At 45.0% G+C, this 18,440-nt stretch overlaps 1 protein-coding gene across 2 annotated transcripts in view; it reads left to right on the forward strand.

Annotated features, from left to right (window-relative positions):
* The first annotated feature begins 449 nt into the window (after positions 1-449).
* The window catches only part of MAPRE3 (microtubule associated protein RP/EB family member 3), a 44,238-nt gene continuing 26,247 nt past the window's right edge, over positions 450-18,440 (forward strand). For both annotated transcript variants that reach the window (XM_019735335.2, XM_019735336.2), the window contains exon 1: positions 450-611. The gene's annotated coding sequence lies outside the window, so the exon portion shown is untranslated. The remainder of the gene's footprint in view (positions 612-18,440) is intronic.

Consider the following 18,440-nt stretch of genomic DNA (forward strand, 5'->3'; position numbering starts at 1 on the left):
AACCCAGCCTTAGCTCTCTCGTGTTGTTGAAAGAGAAGAAATATTCTCCACTTTTCCCTTTGCAGTAGCTGTGAGACAGATAAGAATCCGTCATCTGGCTACTATGGAATCAGGTGCAAAGGGTTCTTCCTGTGACCAGTTAGACAGGGTGGGGGAATTGTTACCCTGTTGCTAAGGAAAAAGGAAGGGGCTGTTCCCGGTTGTCATGGTGACAAGTTAAGAGCGTTCCCTCGGTACCGCGGTAAATTTATGAAGCGGGTTCTTCTCCTTGTTGCTATGACAATCTATAGGGACTGTTCTCGTCGCCCCCCACCTCCCTCCGCCGTTGCTAAGACAAGGTGGAGGTAGTGGCTGTCCTTCCCTCGCCACCGGTTGCCTTGGAGACGGCGGGTGCCCTGGCCCCGCCCCGCTCGGACTGACAGCGGTGGCCGCATCGCGCCTGCGCAGTTCTCTCTTCCCCCGCAGTCTCTGTGCGTTGAAGCCGGAGACCGCGGCGGCCTCTGTTAGGACCTTCCGCCCCCGAGCCGCCGGCCGGAGCCGCAGCCTCAGCCGCAGCGCTCCCACCGCCTGTCCCCTCCCCCGCCGCCTCCACCGGAGCCGCGTCGCGCACTGTGAGTCCGGGCCGAGGCGACAGACGCCGTGGGGCTGAGTCAGCGGGAGGCCCGGGCCCGGGCTGGGGGAGGGGAACCGGCCTGCCCCCCTCGCCTACCCACCCGCGCTCCCGCCCCCCCCAACTGCGTCTCACCCCCCACTCGCCTCCCTCCCTCCATCCCTCTCTCCCGGGCTCCCTGCGGCCGCAGCCGTCAGGCCTCCTCGAGCCACTCCCCCTCCCCGTCCCTCCCTCAGACCCGCCTTGGGGGTCCTTCCCCACTGGTTGTGGCGCTACCGCACCTCGGCCCTGGACTGATTTTTTACCCCCAAGTGCCCCCCGTCCGCCGTTGTCTCTCTTCCTTACTTGTCTTGGGCCTGACACCTCCGGCCTTTCTGGTTTTCCCCAGTGATACGCCAGAAAAAGAGTGACAAGGGAGAAAGCGAGGGTTGACTTGGGGGAGGGGGGGACATTCCGCCTGCCCAAACCTTCGGGCCTCAGGTTTCGTACCCACACGCTCCTGCCCTGGCTGGTGTGGGAAGCGGGTCTGGACAGTTCTGACCGGCGGCTAAGAGCTCGAGTGGCTTTCAGAGTAGATTTTGCTGAGAAGGGTTTAGCCCCGTCGTGGTCAGCGACTGTTTAGTGAACACCGGCTGGTGCACGGTGGCCTCGTGGTGGGCTCAGTACTGCCGTGGCGGGTGCTGTGGGGAGGGCGTGCAGGCGGGGAAGGTTGCATGTGGGAGCTGAAGTTCTTGCACGTCCGGTGTGTAGTTGTGAATAAGCATCTTGCCGTACTGTTTAAAATGCATTTTTCACCCCCTCAGTACAATCCTGTTATATTGTGAGGTTTGGAAACAGGCTTGATGTCATCCATAGCAAGTGCTTACTGTTTGTGTATTGAGGGGTTGTGGCAGGACTTGATCTCTGATGCCTGTGAATTCCATGTGGGAAGCAACTGGGTAAAACGTAGTTTTAGTCTAGCATGTGCAGATGGGAGAGGAGAGAGCGGTTTCTCCGTGGTGTAGGTCTAAGGCCTGTACCCCCCTGCCTTCTGCAGCTGTGAGTCTTTGTGGGAGCTGTCACCTGATAGGGGTTCTAGCATATTTGGAGGATTCCCTGGGTTGTGTTTGCTACCCCTCCACCTGCCCGTCTTGCATTCCCTGATCTTGGAATAGAGGAATATCCCAAACTGGTTTCTTTTTCCAGCAGACATCCAGCCAAAGTCTGAGTTGTTGCCCACAGCCAGAAGCTGTATCTTAATAAACATGCCTGAACTTGAGGGCTCCTAACTACTGTGTGTGTACTTCATCGCCAACTTCCTTTGATTTTTTTTTTGTGTGTCTGGCTTCCAGATTTGAGTGTCCTGTTAGAAAATATGTTTAAATATCAGCCAGTTAAACTGTACAAGAGGCTTTGGGTTTTACTACTGCAAAAGGAGTAGATGGTTCACTCCTAAAAAATCATGCTGAGGGACCCACTAATGTGGAGTTTCTGGGATTGCAGATAATGAGAAGTCACGATTTTGCTCCTTGACTTTGCTCAATCATGGCCTATTGGCAGCCTCCTCAGAGCCACTCCCTACTCCCATGCCCATCAGATTAGTTTACAGTAGGAAAGATGGCTGTCGCCCTAGTTTTAAACATAGAGATGAAGTTCAGGAAAACTACAGCCCCCATGCAGCAGTGCAGTTTCTTCTGTTTCGAATGCCAGTCTGGGGTTTGGCGGGATGCACCTGCCTGCAGGGCGATGGGAACTGTGGGGTTTGAGAGTTACATTCCTTCTGTGTGGTCCTCTCTGTGTCACATAGCTCACCGAAATACCCGGGCAGGGCAGGAGCAGACAGCTGTACTGGAGAGCTGCTCCTCCTGGGTTGAGTATATTTTGGGAATCAGTGATATACTGGGATGGAGGGTTGTGAATTAAGAAGCAAGAAAATTTGTCAAGGCTAGATAGATCGGGAGCATATGAGTAAAATGTTCCTTTTGCAGTCTGCTGTGGGACAGTACATTTTCAGAGTATCACAGTGGTTTTTATGTGGGTTAATTTGCCTTTGAAATCCATACCAGTGTTTTATGAGATAATTATGGAATGCCTTTTAAACTGCTACGATTGGGAAACAGAACTAATACCTGTGTCTCGTACATTGCCCATCCGGTTGTTATTGAATGTAATTGTTAAGATCCAGGAGAGGGACATTATTTGAACCACGTTAGACCTAAATCTATGTAATCTATGTTGTGGTTTTATAGCACTATATGTCCTTGATTCTAAGGCAAGGCACACCAACAACTTACCAACAGATTTTAGATAAAATAACACTACCAGATCAAATTATATATGTTGATTCTAAGGTAATCCTAATTTCCGGAACGTGGAAATAGCCAGGAGGTGGCAAGACTTGAAGGAGGGATTTGTGTGTCTTAAAAGTGAGAAAGAGTGAGATTTATAATATTCCTGAGTGTGTAATGATGCCATTACTGACCTATCGTCCTGAGAGTACATGCATTGTGAGGACAGATTTCTTCAAGTCCTTCCCCCAAGCCAGCTTACTCTACTGGGATATATATCCAAGATGATTGGCTGGAATTAGGCATGGTATTTGGCTATTCAACAGAGGAAAGAGCCTATGTGGGAATCTAGCCTAAAGCCTTAATATGGTACCCTCCAGAAGCTAAGCCAATTCGCTGGCAGCAAATACCATATGAGCTACAAGGTGTGACACTTAAGTTCGTGAACTTGTCACCATGCACTTACACTGGCAGCACTGTACAAACAGCTCGGTGAGGTTTCATAACCTTGGTGTATCAATGTCTCACAGCTGTGTTTGTGTCGATGTGTGGTGGTGTCTTGCTGAGCAGCATTCATTATTGTTGCATGTTTTTGTGTGCTGTCGTGAAAACGTCTGAGCTTGAATTAGAGCAATGAACAAACATTCAATTTCTTGTTAAACTTGGCAAGAGTGGAAGTGAAATCAGGGACATGTTAGTCCAAGTTTATGGGGGTAATGCCATGAAGAAAACGGTAGTGTAAAAAAGAATTAAATGTTTTTCTGAGGGGAAAGAACGCGTCACTGATGAAGAGAGGTCAGGGCGGCCAGTAACGAGCAGAACTGATGAAAACATTGTAAAAATGTGTGGAATTGTGCATGAAAATCATCGGATGATTGTGAGGAGAATAGCAGAGCAAGTAAACATCAATAAACAGTTAGGAAAATTTTAACTGAAAATCTTGGCACGAGAAAGGTGTGTGCAAAAATGGTCCCAAAGGAGCTCACTGATGAACAAAAGCAAAGGAGAGTCGAAGTTTGCCAAGACCTTTTGGAGAGGCAAGATGATGTTTTGGGCCATGTTATCACTGGTGATGAAACATAGGTGTACCAATACGACCCTGAAACAAAGCGTCAAAGTGCGCTATGGAAGTCAGCCAACTCTCCACGACCAAAAAAGTTCCATCAGTCCAAATTAAGAGTTAAAATGATGTTGCTAACCTTTTTTGATATCAGAGGGATTATTCATTATGAATTTGTACCAACTGGACAAACAGTTAACCAAGTTTACTATTTGAAAGTGCTGAAAAGGCTGCGTGAAAAAGTTAGATGAAAATGACCTGAACTTTTTGCCAGCAATTCATGGCTCTTGCATCACAACAATGTACCAGCTCACAGGGCACTGTCTGTGAGGGAGTTTTTAGCCAGTAAACAAATAACTGCATTGGAACACCCTCCCTACTCACCTGATCTGGCTCAATGACTTCTCTCTTTACCTGAAGATAATGGAAATATTGAAAGGAAGACATTTTGATGACATTCAGGACATCAAGGGTAATACAACGACAGCTCTGATGGCCATTCCAGAAAAAGAGTTCCAAAATTGCTTTCATTAGGGTAGACTAGGTGCTGGCGAAGTACTCCAAAGGGAGTACTTCAAAGGTGACCGTAGTGATATTCAGCAATGAGGTATGTAACACTTTTTCTAGGATGAGTTTGCGAACTTAATTGTCAGAACTGAATTGTATAACCTGAATTTAACCAAGTAACATCTTTCCGAAGCTGAACAGAAAATATAATTTTCTCAACCAGAATGCATCTGCCCCGATCTGTTTACAAACATGTTTGTAAAGATCCAAAGACATGTGTCCTTCCCACTTAGGATGTTAGAAGTGGAGAGGACTTCAAATGGTATAGTTCAATGTCCTCATTTCCAGGTTTCCACGAGACACCAAGGGTTAGGTCACCCGACTAATGTAGCAAGTATGTGAAAATACTATAGCGTATGTACATCATGCAAATAAACACTGATGGTTATTACTTGCTGAGTCAGGATTAGAACCCAGATTTCCAGACTAGAGCTATTCTGCAATACCACGTTGCTTCATCCCTCATGTTTAATATTCCAAAGGGTTTTAATAAAAATAATTGAGTAGTCTGTAATTAGCACTATAGACAAGGGCTTGTTTTACTGTCTGAGATGTTGCAAAGCCAGGCAAAATGTCGTGTCACACTAATTAAATAGTCTTGCCACCTTAACAATAATAATTTTTCCTCACACATTCCAACTTCAGGGAGGTTGTTCTTTTTTAAATTTGTGTTATCTAATATAAAGTAAATGTGAAGGAGGATGTTTGAAGTCTTCTCAACTTCTTATCTGTGAAGTTGCTGCATTCCAGAAAATAAGGTGGAGAGGGCCGAAAGGGGGCCAAGAGGATTCTCTTCCAGCTCCCAGAATGTAGCCTTTTTTAGTTTCTGGAAGCCATAGGGACCTCTAATCCCTACCTTGGGATAGTGAGGCAGCCTGGCCTCTAGAAGAAAAAAGACCTGAGTTCAAACCCCAGTCCTGCCACTTCTTGGCTGTGTGGCGTTGGGCAAGTCGTGGGACTTCTGAGTGCCGATTTCCTCACCTGCAAGTCTGGAATGACTGTTTTACAGGGTGGTTGTGAGGACTAAATGAAAGAAAAGAATGTAGAGTACCTGCTTAATAAGAGGTAGCAATGACTTTATATCACTAAAGTATAAAATAAAAAATAATGCTTTCAAAATTTTATTGTGATTTAAATCCATCTTCAGTCCTCAATTCAGTAGCTCCCATCTCCTGGCAGACCTCTCCGTGTGTTTGACATGCACAGAGAAAAGATTTGTCCTATGAAGACCTGGCACTTACAGTGTTATTTCAACTGCCAAAAAAAGGAGTATATGAAATACCCCTTTGTCTCCATGTATTCAGCTGACCCGGTTATCTAAAAGACTGGCAGGGCAGGAGCAGTTGACTAGGAGAGTGCAAACTTGGTGTGTTTGTGTGCGTTGTGGGGGCGTTTGGTCCTCCAGCTGGGGAGGCCAGTCTGAGGAGTGATCTTAATTTGAAGTGGAAAGGCTGCTGAGTTCTTGCTTGTGAGTAAAGCCCACGTGGTCTTGATTCACTTTCTCTTCTATTAGAGGTGTAGCTTTACTTGGTGACTTTGCTCAGATCAGCTTCTGCATCCAGGAGCTCTGAAGGGCCAGGGAAAGGAGCTACCCATTTAGGAGGGAAACCTCCTCACTAATGGGCAGAGAGGTAAAGGGAGGTCATTTTGGATGGCAGCGATTCCAGATGGGCTCAAGGTAGAGACCACCAAGTTAACGAACCAGGGCCATTCAGATCAGAGAACATAAATGAATTTAAATTCCTATAAATTTCATGAGGGAAGAAAATACCCAGGAATAGCATCCAAAGACTGAAAAATAATAATAATAATAATAATAATAATAATAATAATAAATAATAGATTTGGTTGTGGAAGAGAAGACTCAAAGGGGAATTTTTACATGTTTCTAGGTATGAATTGTCTAGAAACACATACGTTTTTATAATTTCACAAACACCAGTAGAATTGGTAGTGGTTGTTTTCAGTGAATACATTTTGGTACAAAAGAAGCAGTTGCCTTTCCATGGAGCCTTCTGTGGCTCCTTTCCATGGAGCCTTTACAGGGGCACATAGGGTTAGACTGCTTCCCTCCAGCAGACCAAGCCAGTTGGCATCAAACCAGGCTCTTCAGGGATGGCAGGACCCTCCAACGTGGCCACTTCCCTGGCAGCCCAGCGTACTTATTGACCTCCTACCTCAACACCTATTCCTAGTCTTTTCATTTCCTTCTTGCGAAGTCCCCTCTTTCTCTTGACCAGTTGAAGTAATCATTACTATTCTAATAAGGTAATTTAATTTTCAACTATGGATGAAAATGGCATCTGACCATATGACCATATGGTCTTCATGAAAACTCCATGCCTCTTACTTAACGTCAAGAGGGCTTGGAAGTTTAAAGGAACCCCAACTGAAACGCTGACACACTATGTTACAGTGGCTGTGTTTTAGCTCCAACCTGGCTGATAGAGCACCCCTTTCATACAGAGATTTATTAAGTGTTTCTCTTAGGACTTACTGATAAACTGTGACAACTTTATTAAGTATTATTGCGCTTTTAATTTTCTCATAAGCCGGTCAGTTGTGTTTCCTAGCCAGATGTCCTGCTTATTATAGAAAGATGACACACCTATCATTTGGACACATGCTCCCTTACCCAGGAATTAGGATGGGTTATGCTGAGTAATCCACATTCCGTCATCTAGTCTTCCCTTTGGCCCGAAGTACAAATTTGTGTGACAGTTGGCCAAGGTTGGTGAGGCACCCTGGGATGGATTCTCCTCTGTGTAGAATTGACTGGCCAATACTGGCCTAAGCCACAGATCTTGTTCTCACCAGTACCATGCCCTACCAACTTGGCTAAACTGGCCAGATGTTGTTACCCAACTTTTTAGTATAATATCAGTGTTTTAAGCTCTGGACTTCTCATTTGCCTGAAATAAATGACTTGGCCTATCTAAAGTGTTTTGACTCCATGTAAGATTATTTTTTTCTTGAAACTATTTCCTATATATAGGAGATACATACCACTTGTGTGATATGTTTAAAATAACTTAGCAAGAAGCATGGCTTCAAATCTACTCAGTAATTTGGACAATGTATATCAAAAGCCTTAAAAGGACACATATCCATAAACCATGAATTGCTATTCTGGGAATATTTATAAAAATCAGAGGTGTGTATAAAAATACTCATACAAGGATTTTTATTAATCCAACATTATTAATATTAAACATTTAAAACAACCAAAAGGATCAACAATTGGGGATTGGTCACATTCATCTAGATAAAATACAGGCATTAAAAATCCTATAGAAGAATATTTATTAGTATCTTAAACTTTTGATACAATCAGTGAAAAAAGGATGTAAAATAGTATGTTGAGAATTATACAATTTTTATACAGAAAAGTGTGACAAGGTGCTAGAAGAGCATATGCCAAACCATAAATGATTATCTTTAAATAATGGAATTATAAGTGAATGGGTATTTTTCTTAGTGCTTTTAAGTGTTTTCCAAACTTCCCTGTGTTAAGCAACTATAATTTTTATTACAAAATTTTTAAACGAGTGATTTATAGATTCCATGCAGTAGCACAATCTCTAAAAAAATCACAAGGTTTTTAATTTTTTATGGTTATTTTGTTTCATTATTGCCATGATTAATTATAAACACTTCTCAAAGGTGTTTCTTTAGAGAGCTACTTCATGTCCTCTTGGAGAGAGAGCATGCCTGAGGTATTATTGGGTGGGCCTGTCACTTAAAATCAGCCTAGAAACTCCAAATCCATCCATCCAAGCAGTCATCTGTCTTGACTCAAATGAGATGAAAAAAAAAATACATGAAAAGAAAGTGTTTTAAGATAGTTTTCTTTGCCTCTTAACTCTTGCTGTTTAAATTTAGCAAGTTTCAGTAACAACCTGTGTACCACAAGGCTGTTTTGGGTAGGCTGTCTTTCCACGTCTTCAGATTTTCTAGATTCCCAGTTCCCCAGTGTGTTGGGGGCCCTATTTGAGCCTTTCTCTCATGTTTGCTGGGTGTGTGCCTATCTGAACGACCTGTTTGGACGACTGAGCCCAGGCTGCTGCAGTCTCCTTTCCCTTGTCTCCCTGGGTATATTCTGATCAGCCATCAGCTCAGAGGCCCTTTTCCTTACAGGGATTGAGAAGGTTGGGTACCGGCCAGTGGCCTGAGCAGAAGCCCTCTGCAGGAAGAGACTGGGCAGCTCCCTCCTTGTTCCACCAGGTCCCTGGAGCTGCTGGCTGTGAAGGGAAGGGCTGGCCTGGCAGCTGTCCTCTCGCTGTGTCTTTCCCATCCACACACACATTGTACATTATCTCAGGGACTCCGTCCAGTGGACTGATACCTGCCTTCTGCCAGTGGTGGAGTCTGCCCGACTCTGAGCACTGGGGATCTGGGACTTAGAATTGAGGGCCATATGGCCTGTCCCACAGCTCAGCCTCTGCTGCGACAAATGTTTGCTAAGCAGGATGTGCCTCTTTTTCCAGATGGTTCTGACTCCCAAAACACCTGTCCCACATGGGGTGGAGGCCTTCCCTGCCGCCTGGGATTATTAGTGAACAAGTCTTTAGGTATGGCTGGCGGGAGACGCTCCACCCATGGAGAGAGTGATTGTCAAAGAAGCATTTATCTTCTCTTGAGGGTGTTGTTGTTGTCGTCCTGGTCACCTTGTAATTTAAATGGTGTTTCCTGACTGGTAAGAACTGAAATTTTAGCTGCTCTGAGTTAGCAAGATCATACTTGGACTGACGTGCGTTGTGTCATGTGAAAGGGGCAGGTCTTGGACCACTGGCTGAAATGAAATATCCCTTCCCATGTGAGGAGTGTTTCACTGAAGGCTTATCTCCGCTGGTATAATATGTACTGTGTAGTCAGACTTCTCTGCAGCTCCAGACTCTTGGCAGACAGCCGTACCTTCCCCCACCACCTCCTTCTCTGCGGGTTATTGCCGCTTATCAGGGATGCTGATTTAGTCTCTGATTTGTTGTGATTTTAGACGGGGAGACTTCCCAGCTGAAAGTTCCCAGTTTGGGCATCCTATTAACACTTTTAAGTGACAAGACCACTGCTAAGTACAGAGATATGTTATGCTGGCCCCGAAATAGCAAGGTGCAGGGTTTTGAGACTTGATAAGACTTGTATTCCCCGGAAAGTATAGTTTCCAGGTTTAGAGGTTATTCATATAAATTTGCATATTGTCTTCTACTGGAATATTGTCTACTAGAATAAGGCCTTATTCTAAGTATATTCTCAATAAGTACTCTCTGTAAGTCCTTTCTGTTTTGTGTTCTAAATCACTGAGAGATGTAAAAGAAATGAGATTCAACCCCTGTCCACGAGGGAACGGCAGTCTGGTTTGGAGATAAGATGGATGTGTGGAATGATGAGTGTGTATGACACTGTCAGATGTCAGTGACACATCTGTGTGCTTTATGGTGTAAAACATGGTCTTTGTCCTTAAGAAACTCAGCTCACATTCTGGCAAGAGAATTGGACACAAAAGAGAAAATCACTGCAACCCAAGGGGATGAGAGCTCCAGCAGCCATGGGAAGGGGTGCTTTGGGAACCCAGAAGGAAGGGTGACCCTGAGCCTGTGAGAACGGGGAAAGCTTCACACAGGGAGACACTGGAGCTGAATGTGCAGGATGACGCAGGCTCCCGCCCACCAGAGGACAGAGGAGTGAGAGCGTTCCAGCAAAAGAAATGAAAGGAACAGTGTCTTGTGTGTCGATAGTACTATAGAGTCTAAATTCAAAAAGGATTCTGAGAGGAAATAATTATTGTGAACTGGAGTAAGCGGAAAAGGCTTCACAAAGGAAGCGGAACCTGAGCTTGCCCTGAAGAGCAGACAGAACCCCAGGGAGGGCTTTCCATGGGGCCAGGCGCAGCCTCCGCGAAGGAACAGCCGGGAATGTGTGCGATGAGGACTCGACGAAGGTCCCCTTACCACACGGAGGGGGCGAGCTGGTTTTGAGTTTGGGACAGCATTGGTGACATTGAGCAGAAGTTAGGACGTTGAAGAGACAGACAGTTTGGAGGGGAGGTTAGTTTTAGACACGGAGAGTTAGAGCTGACAGTTGGAGACATCCACGTGGAGGGATCACATAGAACCAGAAGCTGAGGGTGCGGTTGGGACGCAGCCGTAGATGTGGGAGTCAGCAGCACAGGCGGGGTGGCTTCCCGGAAAGGGACCTCTCCAGAGGTCCTGGGTACAGAGTACAAAGACCAGAGCTCCAAATAATAGCTCTGAGAATTATCCGTAACTCGGAAAAAAGTGAAGAGATGTGGGGAAGTTAGGATGGTTTCAGCAGCAGGGAAGAGAAGATGTTGAGAGCTTCAGTGCTACTGGTTTAACTAGACTTAGGATTTACCCAGAAGAAAATCATGATGATTGCTAAGGGTGTCAGTCCAGTAAAACACTGGAAATAGAAGCCAGATTGCATAGGCTTATGGGGAAAAGCAGATAGAGAGAAAATAGAGACAGTGGATAGTCACCAGAGAACAATAGGGAAGGGGAGAAAAGTAGTAACCAGAAGAAGCAGTAGGATCAAATTTTTTCTTATAAACAATTCTTTCACTATCAGCAAACATACGAGTATATAAAATTGTAATAAGCATACACCTTTTGTTTATATATATTTTTGTGGATTAAAATGTGCCTCATCTGCAGATTTCTCTGTATCACTCAAATATCCCATTCTTTCTGTGGTATCCCATCATCCTGATACCAGAGTATGCTTAACCATCAATCTAGTATTGGGCAATGGGGGTATTTCCAACATTTTGCAAGTATAAATATTTCTGCTGTGAACATCACTTGTACAAGTTGCTTTCCTTCTTTTGTGGGTTATTTCTTCAGAATATATCCCATGAAGTAGAATTACAGAGGCAAAGGGTATAAACAATGTTGTTTTTTTCTATCGAGATGTAATTGACATATAACATTAATTATATTGGTTTCAAATGTACAACATAATGATTCAGTATTTGTATATGCTGTAAAATGATCACAATAAGTCTAGTTAACATCCATCACCACACAGAGTTACCAATTTTTCTTTCTTGTGATGAAAACTTTTAAGATTTATTTTCTTAGCAACTTTCAAATATACGATACAGTATTGTTAACTACTTATAGCTATAACTATACTTAATGTATAGTTACCGTGCTATACATTACATTCCCAGGACTTATTTATTTTATAACTGGAAGTTTGTACATTTTGATCACCTTCACCCATTTCACCCACCCCGCACCTCAGGCAACCACCAGTCTGTTCTCTGTGTCTATGAGTGTGGTTTTTTGTTTTTGTTTTTTTGTTTTGTTTTAGGTTCCACATATAAGTGAGGTCATAATGGTATTTGTTCTTCTCTGTCTGACTTATTTCACTTAGTGTAATACCCTCAAGGTCCACCCATGTTATCATATATGGCAAGATTTCCTTCTTTTTATTGCTGAATGATACACACACACACACACAGAGGGTGTCAACAAATGTATACACATTTTAAGAAAGGAAAAACTGTATTAAAATTGTAATAATATATACCGATAACAAAAGGTAAATACAAGTCACATTTGACTTCTGCAATTACAAGAGCTACTCAAAGTGGTTACCATCAGTGTAATTTTAATGCAGCTTTCTCCTTCCTTACAATGTTATACATTTTTTGCCATCCTGTCTCTCTCTATATATGTAATACACGCATACACACCATGTTTTCTTTATTCATCCATCAGTAGACACTTAGGTTGCTTCCATGTTGTTTTTAATAGGATTATTATACATTGTTCTCCATGGTGATCCAACCAACTTAAAGAGTTTGATTTCGACTTAGAATGATTTCTGATAATAAAGAGATCTGAGCATGTCTGATGGCAGAAGGGGAAACATTTTTTTGAGGAAAATAATCCAGGTGCAAGAGAGAAAGGGAGCAAATAGGATGACCTAGGAGACACCAGGGAAGAGGTAACTTTGCTGGGGAGGAAAGGAGTCCCTTCCTCGGAGACTGATAGGAGGAGAGGGCGTGGCTCCTTTTACCTCTGACTTGCAGGGTGAAGTCCAAGGGAGCTGACTGGAGTCCCTGCTAAGAAAAGACCTCTCCCACTTGCTGAGGAGGCGGTGAGGCCTGAATTACCCACTGTGAGAAAGGAGCCTGAGCGTCTGCGAGATGAATAAAAGTCTTGTTGCACAGGGGTGAGGGCTGAGTTGGGCCCATGAATTCCTAATGGGCTAAGTCTCTGAAGTCCTCTCGCCTGGAGAAGCAGCAGTGACGGAGCATCAGGACGGGGGTGTAGCTCGGCATGTTTGGGGCAAGCTTTCCGAGGAGGCAGCATTTAAAATGGCAGTGAAGCAGCTGGCCCTGAGGTCAGAGGTGGAGGGAAGCACTACAGATCTGACAGGCGCTGGTTGTCAGCACAATGAGGGGGCAGCGTAATTACAGGCTCCAGTGAGAACAGAAAGCAGGTTTGGAAAATGAGGGATGCACAGTAAGGAGGTTATTGACAGAGGAAGATTTTAATTTTAAAACTGGGAAGAAGCTGTTCTTTTCATTATTTACCTCTGAGTAATGTTTGGATTTTTTTTTTTTTACATGGGCCTGTATTACTAGTAACATTTTTTAAACTACAATTGAAGCATAATTAAAATCTCGGGAGTGGAGCTGTGCCTCCAGGGTGTGGCTTGATTACTCCGAGCTTGATGAAGGAGAAGTGAAGATGGAGGAGGATCCGAGTCTGGCTGGATAAGGTATTAGAACTGCAGGTGTCTGCTTATCAGCCGGTAGCTCCTGTGGTTGCAGCTTGTCACTGGGCCCGGCATCCAGCCACCTGCCCTTATCCACCCCCACACCAGTGGTGTTTAAGACCTTCCCTGGGCTGCACAGTCATGTTTTCAATGTGCTGTTGTTTGGGTCTGGCTGTCTCCAACTCTCTGACAACGTGCCCTACTGAGCCATTCCTCTGTGACTCAAAGTTCTAGGCAGACATAGCCCCTTGCCAGGAACAGTTTTGTGAGTGGAGTGTGGGCTCCATTTCAGCCTCACTCCCCTCCCTGGGTGCTTTGTGCAATGTACTAACTGAGCAACTGTATACAGCAGCCCTGTTTCTTTCGTGCCTGCTTTGAAACTTGGCACAAGGCCCGTGCCTCCTCTGACCCCTCTCCTTCTCACGTCGTCCTTCACCAGCCACTTTGACCCCGATCCTGACCGACACCCTTGGTTGTGGCCTATATTTCACTTGCAGGAGTCACATTACCTTCGTGCCGCACAACTGAAGCCATTTACACAGCTCACTTGCCAGCAGTCCCCGGGACTGCTAGCAGGGAACTGAGCAAGGTGGAAACACGTGGGAAGGCAGGTGCGGCATCCACCTGGGGACATGGAATAGCGGGCTCAGTGCTCTGCATTCTTCCCAGGCCCTTCGCTGAGTCTGAACCTTGCCCGGAGAGTTTGTAAATGCCTTTTCATTAAAGCCAGGGCTAAGCTGGAGTGTGGCTTCCTGCCAGTGCCTACCGGGAAGGAACAAACAGCTTGCAGTGCAGGCCTCGAGCCAGGTGGGGTAGGAGCTAAGGTGCATTGTTTTGCATGAAGAATTAATGGGCTCTTTGTAAACATAGCCTCCTGCGTTGTTCTTTTCTCTTTTCTCCTAGTCAACCGAGGTGAGAAGAATTGGCCCATGATTAGTAAAATGAAGAGGAAGACTATAACTGATAGCTGCAGTACACTAAAGCACCTTGAACTTGGAGCTAGGAGACCTGGGCTTAGAGTTACGTGACCTTGAACAAATCACATCCCTCCTTAGTCCCTCATTTCCTTTTCTATAAAAGGAGGAATCTTTGCATGTGCTGTTCCCTCTGCCTGGCACATTCTTTCCTGGGCTTTTAGGGCTAACTCTGCTTAACCTCGCATGGCTTAGCCTAAAGGTCATTCCCACAGGGAACTGTGCTGTGACCTCTACCCCAGCTCTGCCCCGGGTTAGGGCCCCCGTGACTGGGTTTTTTTATATCGTGTATCACATCCGTTAGTTGGTTGTGACATCAATTTATTGGATTGTAACCATAATTTTTTTAATTAATAGACCAGAAGATATCAGAGTACATTGCTCATAGTAAGAGTAAGAATTATTTAATGAGGCTTTTGTTTTATTATATGTCTGTGTGTGTGTGTGTTTGTATGTATATATTGGATTCTAATGTAAAATGTATTTTTTACTGAAAGGTTGAAAACCATTGCTTTCAAAACACTAGTCCTGTATTTTTCCTCTACAGCACTTAATGTAACTTATATTGTATACTTATTTGTATGACTATTTTATTACTGATTATCCATTTCACTAGATAACAAGCTCCAGGAGTCAAGGACCAAAACTGACTTTTACTCATCCTTATAAGACCTAGAACTAGTTGAGGCTCGACAAATAGTTGCTGGATGAGTGGCTTTCTGAGGGCTCTTTTGTTGCTGTTACCCTTGGTCTATGCGCTGGTTCCCAGGAGTGAGTAGGTAGTGACTGCAATAAGAAACTAAAATGCTCACATTCATTCCGAGTGGACAAGAGTACGGAGACAGCAGTCCTTGGACTTCTCAGTCTCCAGGTTGGGAATGGAAACCAGGAAGGCCCAAACCAGCTTCCCGCAGAGGAAGTGGGAGGAAGAGAATATTGCTACGTGGACCCCGTTCAATAGGCGGAGTTCATTCTCCAGTGAGAAGGACATTCAGAGACCCAACCACAGAATCTGTGCTTCTGTAAAGACAGTCGACTTGTCTAGTGTAATGGCCCATTTCCCACTCTCCTCCCAATGGCCCATTTCCCACTCTCCTGGGAATGGGCAACTAGCCCCTGACGCAGGAGCCCACTGGGTTCCACGGGGAGACTCCTTTTTTCCACTGAAGCACCGCCACCCTGCCTGCGAGCACTTCCCGAGAACTGATACGCTTCTTGAGGTTTCTTTCTGAACCTGGCCAGTCTGACAACAAGTGGAATGAGCACGCTGTGCCTTCCCAGATATAACAAGCCTCTGATTGTAGCCCAGAGAACTTCCCATGGCCTGGAAGTCTCCATTAGTGAGACCCAGCCAGGCACTGCTCTGGCCCAGCGCTGTTCCCGGATGTACGAAAGGTCATAACTCGAGAGGACTTGCTCCTCTGAGGCCCTCTTGAGAGCACTGGGAACTCAGTGATAACACAGGCATTGTTAAGAGTAGTTAAGAAGATCCGATTTGCCCCTTTATCTTTAAAGTTCATCATTTGAACTCAGATGGTTCTGCCAGCATCTGGCTATTATTCTGTGGAAATTATGTTGCTTGCTGCCTGGAGCAGATGACCTTTTGGGGAGGGAGGAGGGAATAACTAGTTGTTTTAGAGCTCCCACAACTGTTAGCTGAAATACCTTAGTCTATGCATTGCTTTCAGCTTGACTTGCTGGAATTGACAGCCCCTTCTAGGAACAGCCTCTCCAAAGAGGCTGCCTGTCAGCTTCTTTATGAAGCTTTCCCAGGTCCCTAAGCTGCAGTTGGGATGTTGAAGGCAGGAGGCCGGCTGAGAGAAACAACTCAGGAGCCTTTGCCTACAGGTCCCTGAGCAGCAGCTGCCTCTCCCCTCTGCTTCCTTCTCTGTGGTGGGGATTTGGGGTTTGGAAAGAGATTCCTCAGATGGCTGCCACTTCCTCAGTGATTCCACTGAGGAACACTCCTAAGAGTTTTTGCATCACCTGTCTCACTCACCCTAATAATCCATGCATCCTAATTTGCAGCCACGCAGTAGTTTTCCCATGAATTTTTTAAAAATTATTCTTAAAAATCACTATTACCTTGTTCATATTTTCAGAGAAACTTTTAAGAATAATGTATGTTTAATGCCTCTAGTATATAGTAGTCATCAAAAAAAACTTTTTTTTGTTGTTAACAAATGTGAGTCAAAATTGCCCTTAAAAATATTTTAAAATGAAAACATTACAGAAATGCATAAAGCAGAAAGTAGAAGCCTTCCATCACCTTGTCCCCAGAGAATCACTGCCACTATTTTGTTGAATGTTCCAACATTTTTCTCCCACACACATACTAACATATTATTTCTTTTTTAAGACATGGGATCTTACTATCGTTCACTTATATAAAAACTGGAAAAGATAGAAAAGAATAAATAAGAACATGCAAACCACTTGTAGTTCTACCACTCAGACAGTAGTGGCATCAAAGGGTGGTGTCACGCAGGGTGTCAGGCGGGGTCTCAGCTCCTGCTCCCCACATAACGCAGGACATGGCGAGGCCAAAAGGAACACCCACGGGGCCATGGATAGGGGAGTCATACCACTATATTCTCGCTCGCGGCTGGGTTAGACACACAGGAAGCAGGAGCCACATGATCTGCAACCTGCCGTCCGCTTCTCTGCCAACCAACCAACCTCACTTGCTAACTGCAATCCGCCCTTGCCAGCTCAGCCACCATCTTCTTGCTAGCCCCCATTTGCTGCTAGCGTAGCCACAGCAGTTATATTAGTGGCCAATGGCTCACTGGTTATAGCTGACGGCCAACTAGCCACAGCTGATGGCCATCCCATCACAGGTGATGGCCATTTACTATCTGAGCCAGCACCTGTCTATGTGAGGCCGAGAGCCTGGAAACTGCACTCCTGGCTCTGTCCCCACAGGTGGCTAGGTGGGCTTTAGTGCTGCCCCCGACCCAAAGCTGTCCAAGTAAACCTACAGTCCAAATATAGTATGTCTTAGTGCTACCAGTGTGTCTCTCCCCACCATATTACCAGCCCTAAGCCCCTTCATACAGAAAACCTGTTGCCACCATCTCTGTTTACTACTGTGCCCATATTACTGCCTTTTCTTTCAGTTTTTAACTAAATTCGAATCCTTTCCATTTAGACTTTTCCCAGTAGTCATGTTCAAATCCCAGTGAAAGGTACATGTGGAAAGCATTTCCCATTGCCCAGGTAACATTATATTTAGTTTTGGTTTTGTCCCCAGTAGCACTATTTCCAAGAGACTGAAATAACATGTCAGGGAACTTTGTTTTGAACTCATCCCTGGGAGATGCTTTCCCTGTGCTGGCGAAGAAGCTAAACCATAAGAGCAATGACCTGGTTTTAAGAGCAGAATAAAACTCTGCCTTAGCTAGACGGACCTATAGGTGTCTAAATGCACAAGATCACTAGCTGAACTGCCTGAGTTTAGGGAAACATTTGGAAAGGAGTAGAAGGGATATGCCCAGGTCCTGCATTTGTCCTTCTCTAGCCTGGGTATCATCAGCTGCTTCAGTCCAGAGAGAGGTTGTTAAGACATGTGCTGTTGAAACTCTTCCCCACTTTGGGGAAGGATGTTGGCCCTTAAAATCAGACAGACTCCCCCCTGGGCCATCCTCCCAGTTCCTGAGATGCTTCACAGTATTTTAGTTCTAGGTTCTCTTCTCCTTTCTCCTTTCTCCATGTGCAAACATTTCGCCAGGGAGAGTTCTGACAGTGTAGATCTGAGTGGGTGAAACCATTCTCGTAGAAGAACATGGCAGAAGCAGGCTCAGGAAGCCCACTCCACCACCTCAGGTCTGGCTCAGACCATTGCCAGGGCCACAGGGCAATCAACATAATCCAGAGTGACCTCCATGAGGGAGAGATCAGAGGGACTCTTCAGCTTAGAGAGTCCAAGTGAGAGGACATATGATCAGTCAGTACATTAATTTCCTATTGCTACGGTAACAAATTACCATGAATTTAGTAGCTTAGGACAACACAAATCTATTATCTCACAGTTCTGAGGTCGGAAGTCCAAATTCTGTGTTAGGAGGTTAGTGGGTTAAGTGGTAGCTCCCAAAAAGTCCTAATTGCCAGAACCTGTGAATATTACTGTCTGTGACAAAATGAGTGATTAATTTAAGAATCTTAAGATGAGGAGCTGGGGCCAGCCCGGTGGCTCAGGTGGTTGGAGCTCCGTG

The sequence above is a fragment of the Rhinolophus sinicus genome, linkage group LG05 (assembly GCF_036562045.2).
Source record: "Rhinolophus sinicus isolate RSC01 linkage group LG05, ASM3656204v1, whole genome shotgun sequence".
Classification (NCBI taxonomy): Eukaryota; Metazoa; Chordata; class Mammalia; order Chiroptera; family Rhinolophidae; genus Rhinolophus; species Rhinolophus sinicus.